This window comes from Bos indicus x Bos taurus, chromosome 16, assembly GCF_003369695.1.
Source record: "Bos indicus x Bos taurus breed Angus x Brahman F1 hybrid chromosome 16, Bos_hybrid_MaternalHap_v2.0, whole genome shotgun sequence".
NCBI classification, from domain to species: Eukaryota; Metazoa; Chordata; class Mammalia; order Artiodactyla; family Bovidae; genus Bos; species Bos indicus x Bos taurus.
Window position 1 is genome coordinate 3,621,340 of NC_040091.1, and position 6,556 is coordinate 3,627,895.

Here is a 6,556-nt window from a genome sequence, read left to right on the forward strand (position 1 = left end):
CCCCTAGAGAAGGGAATGACAATCCACTCCAGTATTCTTGCCTGGAGAAGCTCATGGACTGAAGAGCCTGGGGGAACTGCAGGCCGTGGGGTCACAAAGAGTTGGACATGACTGAGGCGACTGAGCCCCATATTTAGTGAGGCAGCCAGAGACATCTCTCTGAGCAGTAGCTCCCAGCTGGAACAATTTTGCTCCCCCTCCCAGACATCTGAAAATATCTGGAGACACTTTCTATTGTCACAGAGGAGTGGTGTGTGTGTGTGTGCTACTGGCATATATAGAGGCTAGGGATGTTATCAAAATGCACTGGAAAGCCCCCTACAAAATAGAATTGTTCTGCCTAAAATGTCAGTCATGCTGCTGTTGAAAAACCCTGCTCTAGGTTTTTCTGGAGCCTGTTGTGTGGTTCCAATACATAGCTAAGATGAAGATGTTGACCAGCCTCTCCATGTCCCAGCCTTGGGACCCATGGTGATTTTAACAAATTAAAACAAGCCCCCCCTGCCCCCCAGATGATTTAAAAGTCTCAGCAACTAGAAGGATGACTGAGCAACCATCTTGATTTGCCTTGGATTGTTTCTGTTTTAGCACTGAGAGCATTGAGTTTTAGCATCGAAGAGTTTGGGGAACCCCTCAAGTCTGGCCTGCTAGCAGCTAGAACTCTCTGCTGCTGAATTAGCCTTTGTGATCTTATTTTATTTTTTAAATTTATTCACTTTAATTGGAGGCTAATTACAATATTGTAGTGGGTTTTGCCAAACATCGACATGAATCAGCCATGGGTGTAGATGTGTCCCCCATCCTGAACCCCCCTCCCACTTCTCTCCCCATCCCATCCTCCAGGGTCATCCCAGTGCACCAGCCCTGAGCATCCTGCCTTATGCATTGAACCTGGACCGGCGATCTGTTTCACATATGATAAGCGAGCAGCTGCATTTCTCAGTTAGGGTGGGAGAATTCTGGACAGTTACAGCTGAAGCCCAGAGTGCAAGCGAGATGCACACTCCAAGGAGGCCCAGGGTGTGGGCACTGAGATGAGTCCCTCCAGCTTACCAGCAAAGCAAGTTGTCCACAGCCCTTTGGCCTGGTGGACGAACCCACTCACACCCACGGCTCCTGCCTTGCATCACTCTCAGAGGAGTTGCTCAATGTGTTTTGCTGAGACAGCGAATGGGTGCTGCTCTTTTAGAAGATTCTTCAGAAATTCTGTAAAGTAGGTTGAGACACTTCTTTCTAGACGTTTGGTCATGTGGTGGTTGATCTTTGTCTTGGGGAAGCACAGTTCTGGAGGACTCTGAACACGCTCCAAGAAAATGTGTTTGCTTTAACATGGACAGGGATTTGCAGTATGAAACACTTTGCAAAGTACTGAGAAAAATCTCTTTCTGTGACTGGAAATGTGGTTCACTTGCTCTGTTAACGTTTCTATCAGAGGATAGAAAAGACCAGCTTCTCAGTGCCCAGCAGAGAGGAATATTTTATTACTGACAGTATTTGAAATTAGTGGTGCATAGTGATAACAAAAGCAGACTGCCTTTAGTCGGTTTTATTATCTTCTAAATCCTCTGCAGACAAGGCACCCCTTTAGTGCCTGCTTCCAGGATGGACAGCTCTGACTGCCACCTGCCCCCTACCCACTACATTCACCACTCTCTTCGTAGCTATCAGTCTCGATCCTTCACTTAGCTTGTACAACATTTGACAAGTTAACTAATTTCTTTAAACCTTGATTTTCTCATCTGTTAGATGGTGAAAATAATTTCACAGATTATGGAAATAATCTGTGACTCCTTTGAAGATAGGTATCATCCGATGGTGTTTATGAAAACGTTCTGTAAATTGTAAGATGCTGTAGAAAAGGTGAAGGATGATTCTCCACTGATTATATGACAATTGATTATGTTACAAGGAGTTATTTCTCATGGATCTGTTCAATAGACTAGACCAACAGGACGATTTTATCATCATTAAAAGAGCATGGCCACTGTGCGTTAACACATTTTTGTTTTTAAGAACCCACCTCAAGTACTACTCAGCAACATCTCCTCATAAACGGGAACTCAACAAATAAATAAATCATGTCGTCCCTAATTTTTCACTTCCTTAAGAGCCAGTGATCTAAGAGGAGTCAAGCTCATGCTCGTGCACGGCCATGTTGGACACTTTGCAACCCTTTGGACGGTAGCCCTCCAGGCTCCTCTGTCCATGGGATTCTCCAGGCAAGAATACTGGAGTGGGTTGCCATTTCCTCCTCCAGGGGATCTTCCCGACTCAGGGATCAAACCCATGTCTCCTGTTTTGCAGGATTCTTTACCCACTGAGCCATCGGGGAAGCTACCGTTTCTAGGCATAGATGTTAAAAACTAGATTTACTGAATTCACCAATATTCCCTGGAAATACCTAGCTGGAGCCATCTTGACTGTGTAAGGAAAGTGGGGGGACAGTCAGAGGCCCCACAGAGTTATAAGGATGTTCTTGAGGCTTGGCATTGGGCACTCCCACCCCTTTCCTCTTGTGTCTTTGCCAGGCCTTCAGAGTGTCCTTAGCAAGCTCCACCTGTCCCTGATAGAACATCTCGGGGACCTCTCCTGACCCTTTGCCAGGAGACATCTCTGCTCCCCAAGGTGTTAATGCCATCTACTTGCCAATGCCCCTGAAATCTGCATCTCCAACTGTAGACATCAGTAGACACTCATCTACCTGCTTACTGGACTTCACCTCTTGGAAGAATGACAGCAATAAAAATGAAAAATACTTTCGTAGTCTTAGCTGTGTGTAAACACTAATGCGGTCTTAACAGAGACATTTGAAGTACCTCACATATAATAACTCATATAAGCTTCACAGCAGCACTTGAGAAAGCTACTATTATTCCTATCTTCAAGAAATGGGTCACAGAGAAGCTGGGTAGCGACGCTAAGCAGGCGGAGTCGGCCTCGCTTCGGGGCCTGGTCCTCACGCACCGTGTGTCCCGGCCCCTGTGTGTGCACCCTCGCCAGGACCATCGCGGAAAGGAGCCTGCTGCTCCCCCGCCACTCTCTCCCTCCCCGCCAGTCCCCCATGGCCTGAAGGGAAAAATCCAAGTCACCTTGCAATTGTCTTTCTCCCACCTCCATTCCAAGTAATTCAACCACCAAATCCTATCACTTCTACATCCTACATGTTCAAAAAATCTGTTTAATTACCTCTCTCTCTCTCTCTAGTCTAACTTTGCAACCAGGGGTTCTTCAAAAACAAACTGCCAGGGGCATTTATCAGTTCACCTTTCTTCAGCTAATCAGCTTCCCTTCAGCAGTTTCCAGTTGCCTGTTGGATAAATCCTAACTCCTTAGCCGAGTCTACAAGGCCCTCTGTGACCCCACCCATACCCACCACCTTGGCCCCATTGCTCCTCATTGCTGCCCCCACCCCCGCCCCCCCCTGCTTCATTTCGGCTGGCTCTGAGTTTCCCAGATGCTCTGGTTCTCTCTCTCCCCACTGAGACTTTACTCACGCTCTTCCTTCTGCCTGTAACCCTTCCCCCATTCCCCAGGTCAGAGTGAGACCTTCTCTGACTGAAGACTGTGATGAGCCTTTCTGCTGTTCCCCAGCTCCCTTTAACTTTCCAGGAGATAGCATTCACCACATCTGAGTGTAATTTCTCATCTGAAGTCTATGATCCCAACTGCTTGAGGGTAGGGATCATGTCTGTCTTCTTTCTCTCTGGGTCCTAAATGCAGAGCCAGGTGCATCTTCAACTACCAAGAAATATCTGTAGCATGAATGAGTGGCAGGACTGTTCAGAGCGAATAACACACTGACCACAGTAGCAAAACCCTTGCTATTTGATAAAATATCAGCTTTATCAAGATAGAGTCCACATGCCATACAATTCATGATTCTACAGAAGTATGCAATCATCACCACAATTTTAGAGCATTTTCATCACCCCAGAAGAAACCTTTTCTCATTATCAGTCACTCTTCACTTCTTCCTATGTTATTTTAAAAAGATAATAAAGCCTGGTTTTTGCAGAGTGTTTCATATGGGTAAATAGAGCCCATGTGGGCTCATTGAATCTTGAACAATTCTGTGAGGTGGGCATTGGATGGCATCTGTCAATGAGTTTTAACTTCAGTTTATGGAGGAAGACTTTTAATCAATAAAAATTTTTATCTAAAAGGAAGGGGAGAAGTGGTGGAGGTGGAGGTGCCCAGGAGGCTGGAGTCTTCTGCTTGCAGACTGTTCATTCTGGATAGGTACTGGCTGGGATCACTGACTTGATGGACATGAGTTTGAGCAAGCCCCGGGAGTTGGTGTCGGACAGGGAAGCCTGGTGTGCTGCAGTCCGTGGGGTCACAAAGAGTCGGAACTGAGCGACTGGACTTGGGAGCTCCATGCATGCTGTCACATGAACTTGGGGTGCTGCACTGCACCTGACGCTCTGGGGAGTTCAGGGTCCACAAAACTCACTGTTGAGAACATTTATTAGTTGGAAGATGCAGATGGTAGACAAATAATACACAAAGCAAATAGATTTTGAGATAATATTACAAGATCTGAATCTGAATCCTGATTCTGCTACTTATTACAACTCTCTGACTTTGGGAAAGTTAACCTTCCCATTTATAATACTTTGGTCACCTAATGAGAAGAGCCGACTCATTGAAAAGGACTCTGATGCTGGGAAAGATTGAGGGCAGGAGGAGAAGGGGATGACAGAGGATGAGATGGTTGGATGGCATCACTGACTCAATGGACATGGGTTTGAGCAAACTCCAAGAGATAGTGAAGGATAAGAAAGTCTGGCATGCTGCAGTCCACGGGGTCACAAAGAACTGGACATGACTTAGTGACTGAACAGCAACAAACCGTCCCAATATTCAGCTTCTTTACTTTAAAACAGTATTCATAGTATTTTCCTTGTATGGTTGTTGTGAGGATTAAAGGAGCTAGTGTATTGAAGCAACTTCATATATTGGTGCTCAGTGAATAGTAGAACATTTTATTACTGATGAACAGATTTTTAAAAAATGAACTAAAGCATGCATGGAAGTAACACTATATAATTGCTATCCAGGTTGTAGTGGAATAGACACGCTCAAGCACAGATAAAGGAACACACATGCTGAAAGCCAAAGGTCTGTGTGACGCAAAGGCCAGAAAGTCACTTTCCTTGGGCTTGGACATCGACTTCTGCAGCTTTATTCAAAAGAAGTAATCTAAAATTACCAACAATAGCAGCAAAATCACTGTGTACAAAGTTACCTATCACTGTGTTGCTTCAGTAGTAAAAACACTGGAAACAACTGATTGATCGTCCAAAGAATGCTTTGGAATTTAGGGATATGTAAGCAAGGCAGGGGGTTGGGAGGGGAGTCGGGGTGAGCAGGGAGGGGGCTTCCCAGGTAGTACTAGTGGTAAAGAACCCGCCTGCCAGTGCAGGAGACGTAAGTGAAATGGGTTCAATCTCTGGGTCAGGGAGACCTCTTGGAGGAGGGCATGGCAACCTTTCCAGTATTCTTGCCTGGAGAATCCCATGGACAGAGGAGTCTGGAGGGCTACAGTCCATAGGGCTGCAGAGTCAGACACGACTAAAGCGACTTGGCGTGCAAGCACACAGCAGGGCGGGGTATTAGGCAACCGTTAAAAAGGCCATGAAAACCTTTTGGGCACAGAAGAATCCACATGGCCAGACACCCCAAGGTAGGAGGGAGCCTGGAAGAGTGTGAAGAAACAAAGACAAATACCCGAGGTGCAGCTGAGAGGGTGGATCTCGTTCAGGGTCTAAGTTCAGTGGGAAGCCACTGAGGAGTTGTTAGCAGAGAGGGGCATAACCGGAATTGCAGGTTTTAAAAGCTCATTTGTCATAATGTGGAAAACAATTTGGGAAACTGTTTCAAAAAACCCACAAGTATGCCGGAAAAGCTTCATGCAAAGTGGTATGAGGATGATTGAAACAAGTATTTTTCCTCTTTTAAAAAACTCCTTAATCAAAAAATAAAAATAAAATGATAATAAAAAAAGATTTTAGAAAAATTCCTTAATCTTGACCCACGATTTTTTCTCCCTTAAAAATGGGGAGAGATAAATGACTTTCGTGCAGAAAGTAGCTATGTTCTCTGTGAGACGCTGCGGCCCACGAATATTGGAGGTGTCGTGCAAGGGCGTGCAAGGCCTGGGAGGGATGTGGTCTTACAAAATGTATAAGGGGTGGGAGGTGAAAGTGAGTTATCGACCTCCATCAGCCGCTCCTTCTCCACCAGGTGATAAGCTATCAGAAATAGCTTCCTGTTGATGTTACAGATGTTATAGCTTCATTTATCACTGTCTGATCTCCTCTTGACTCCTGCCTTTAAAGATGTCAGCTCAAAGCAGAGTGAGGAGGACCATATCACTTGGAGCTCAGCAGATAGGGGCTTGGATATGGACCTCCCAAGGAGCTCCAGCAGAAATCCACTGACCATGACCTCTGGGAAGGAACAGGCTAAGGGCTTTTGTGAGAAAATCATTATTTCATCTTCAGCAAGTGTTTGCATGTAGGTAGGCAGTGAGGTGTGGGCAAACTCTAGGTAT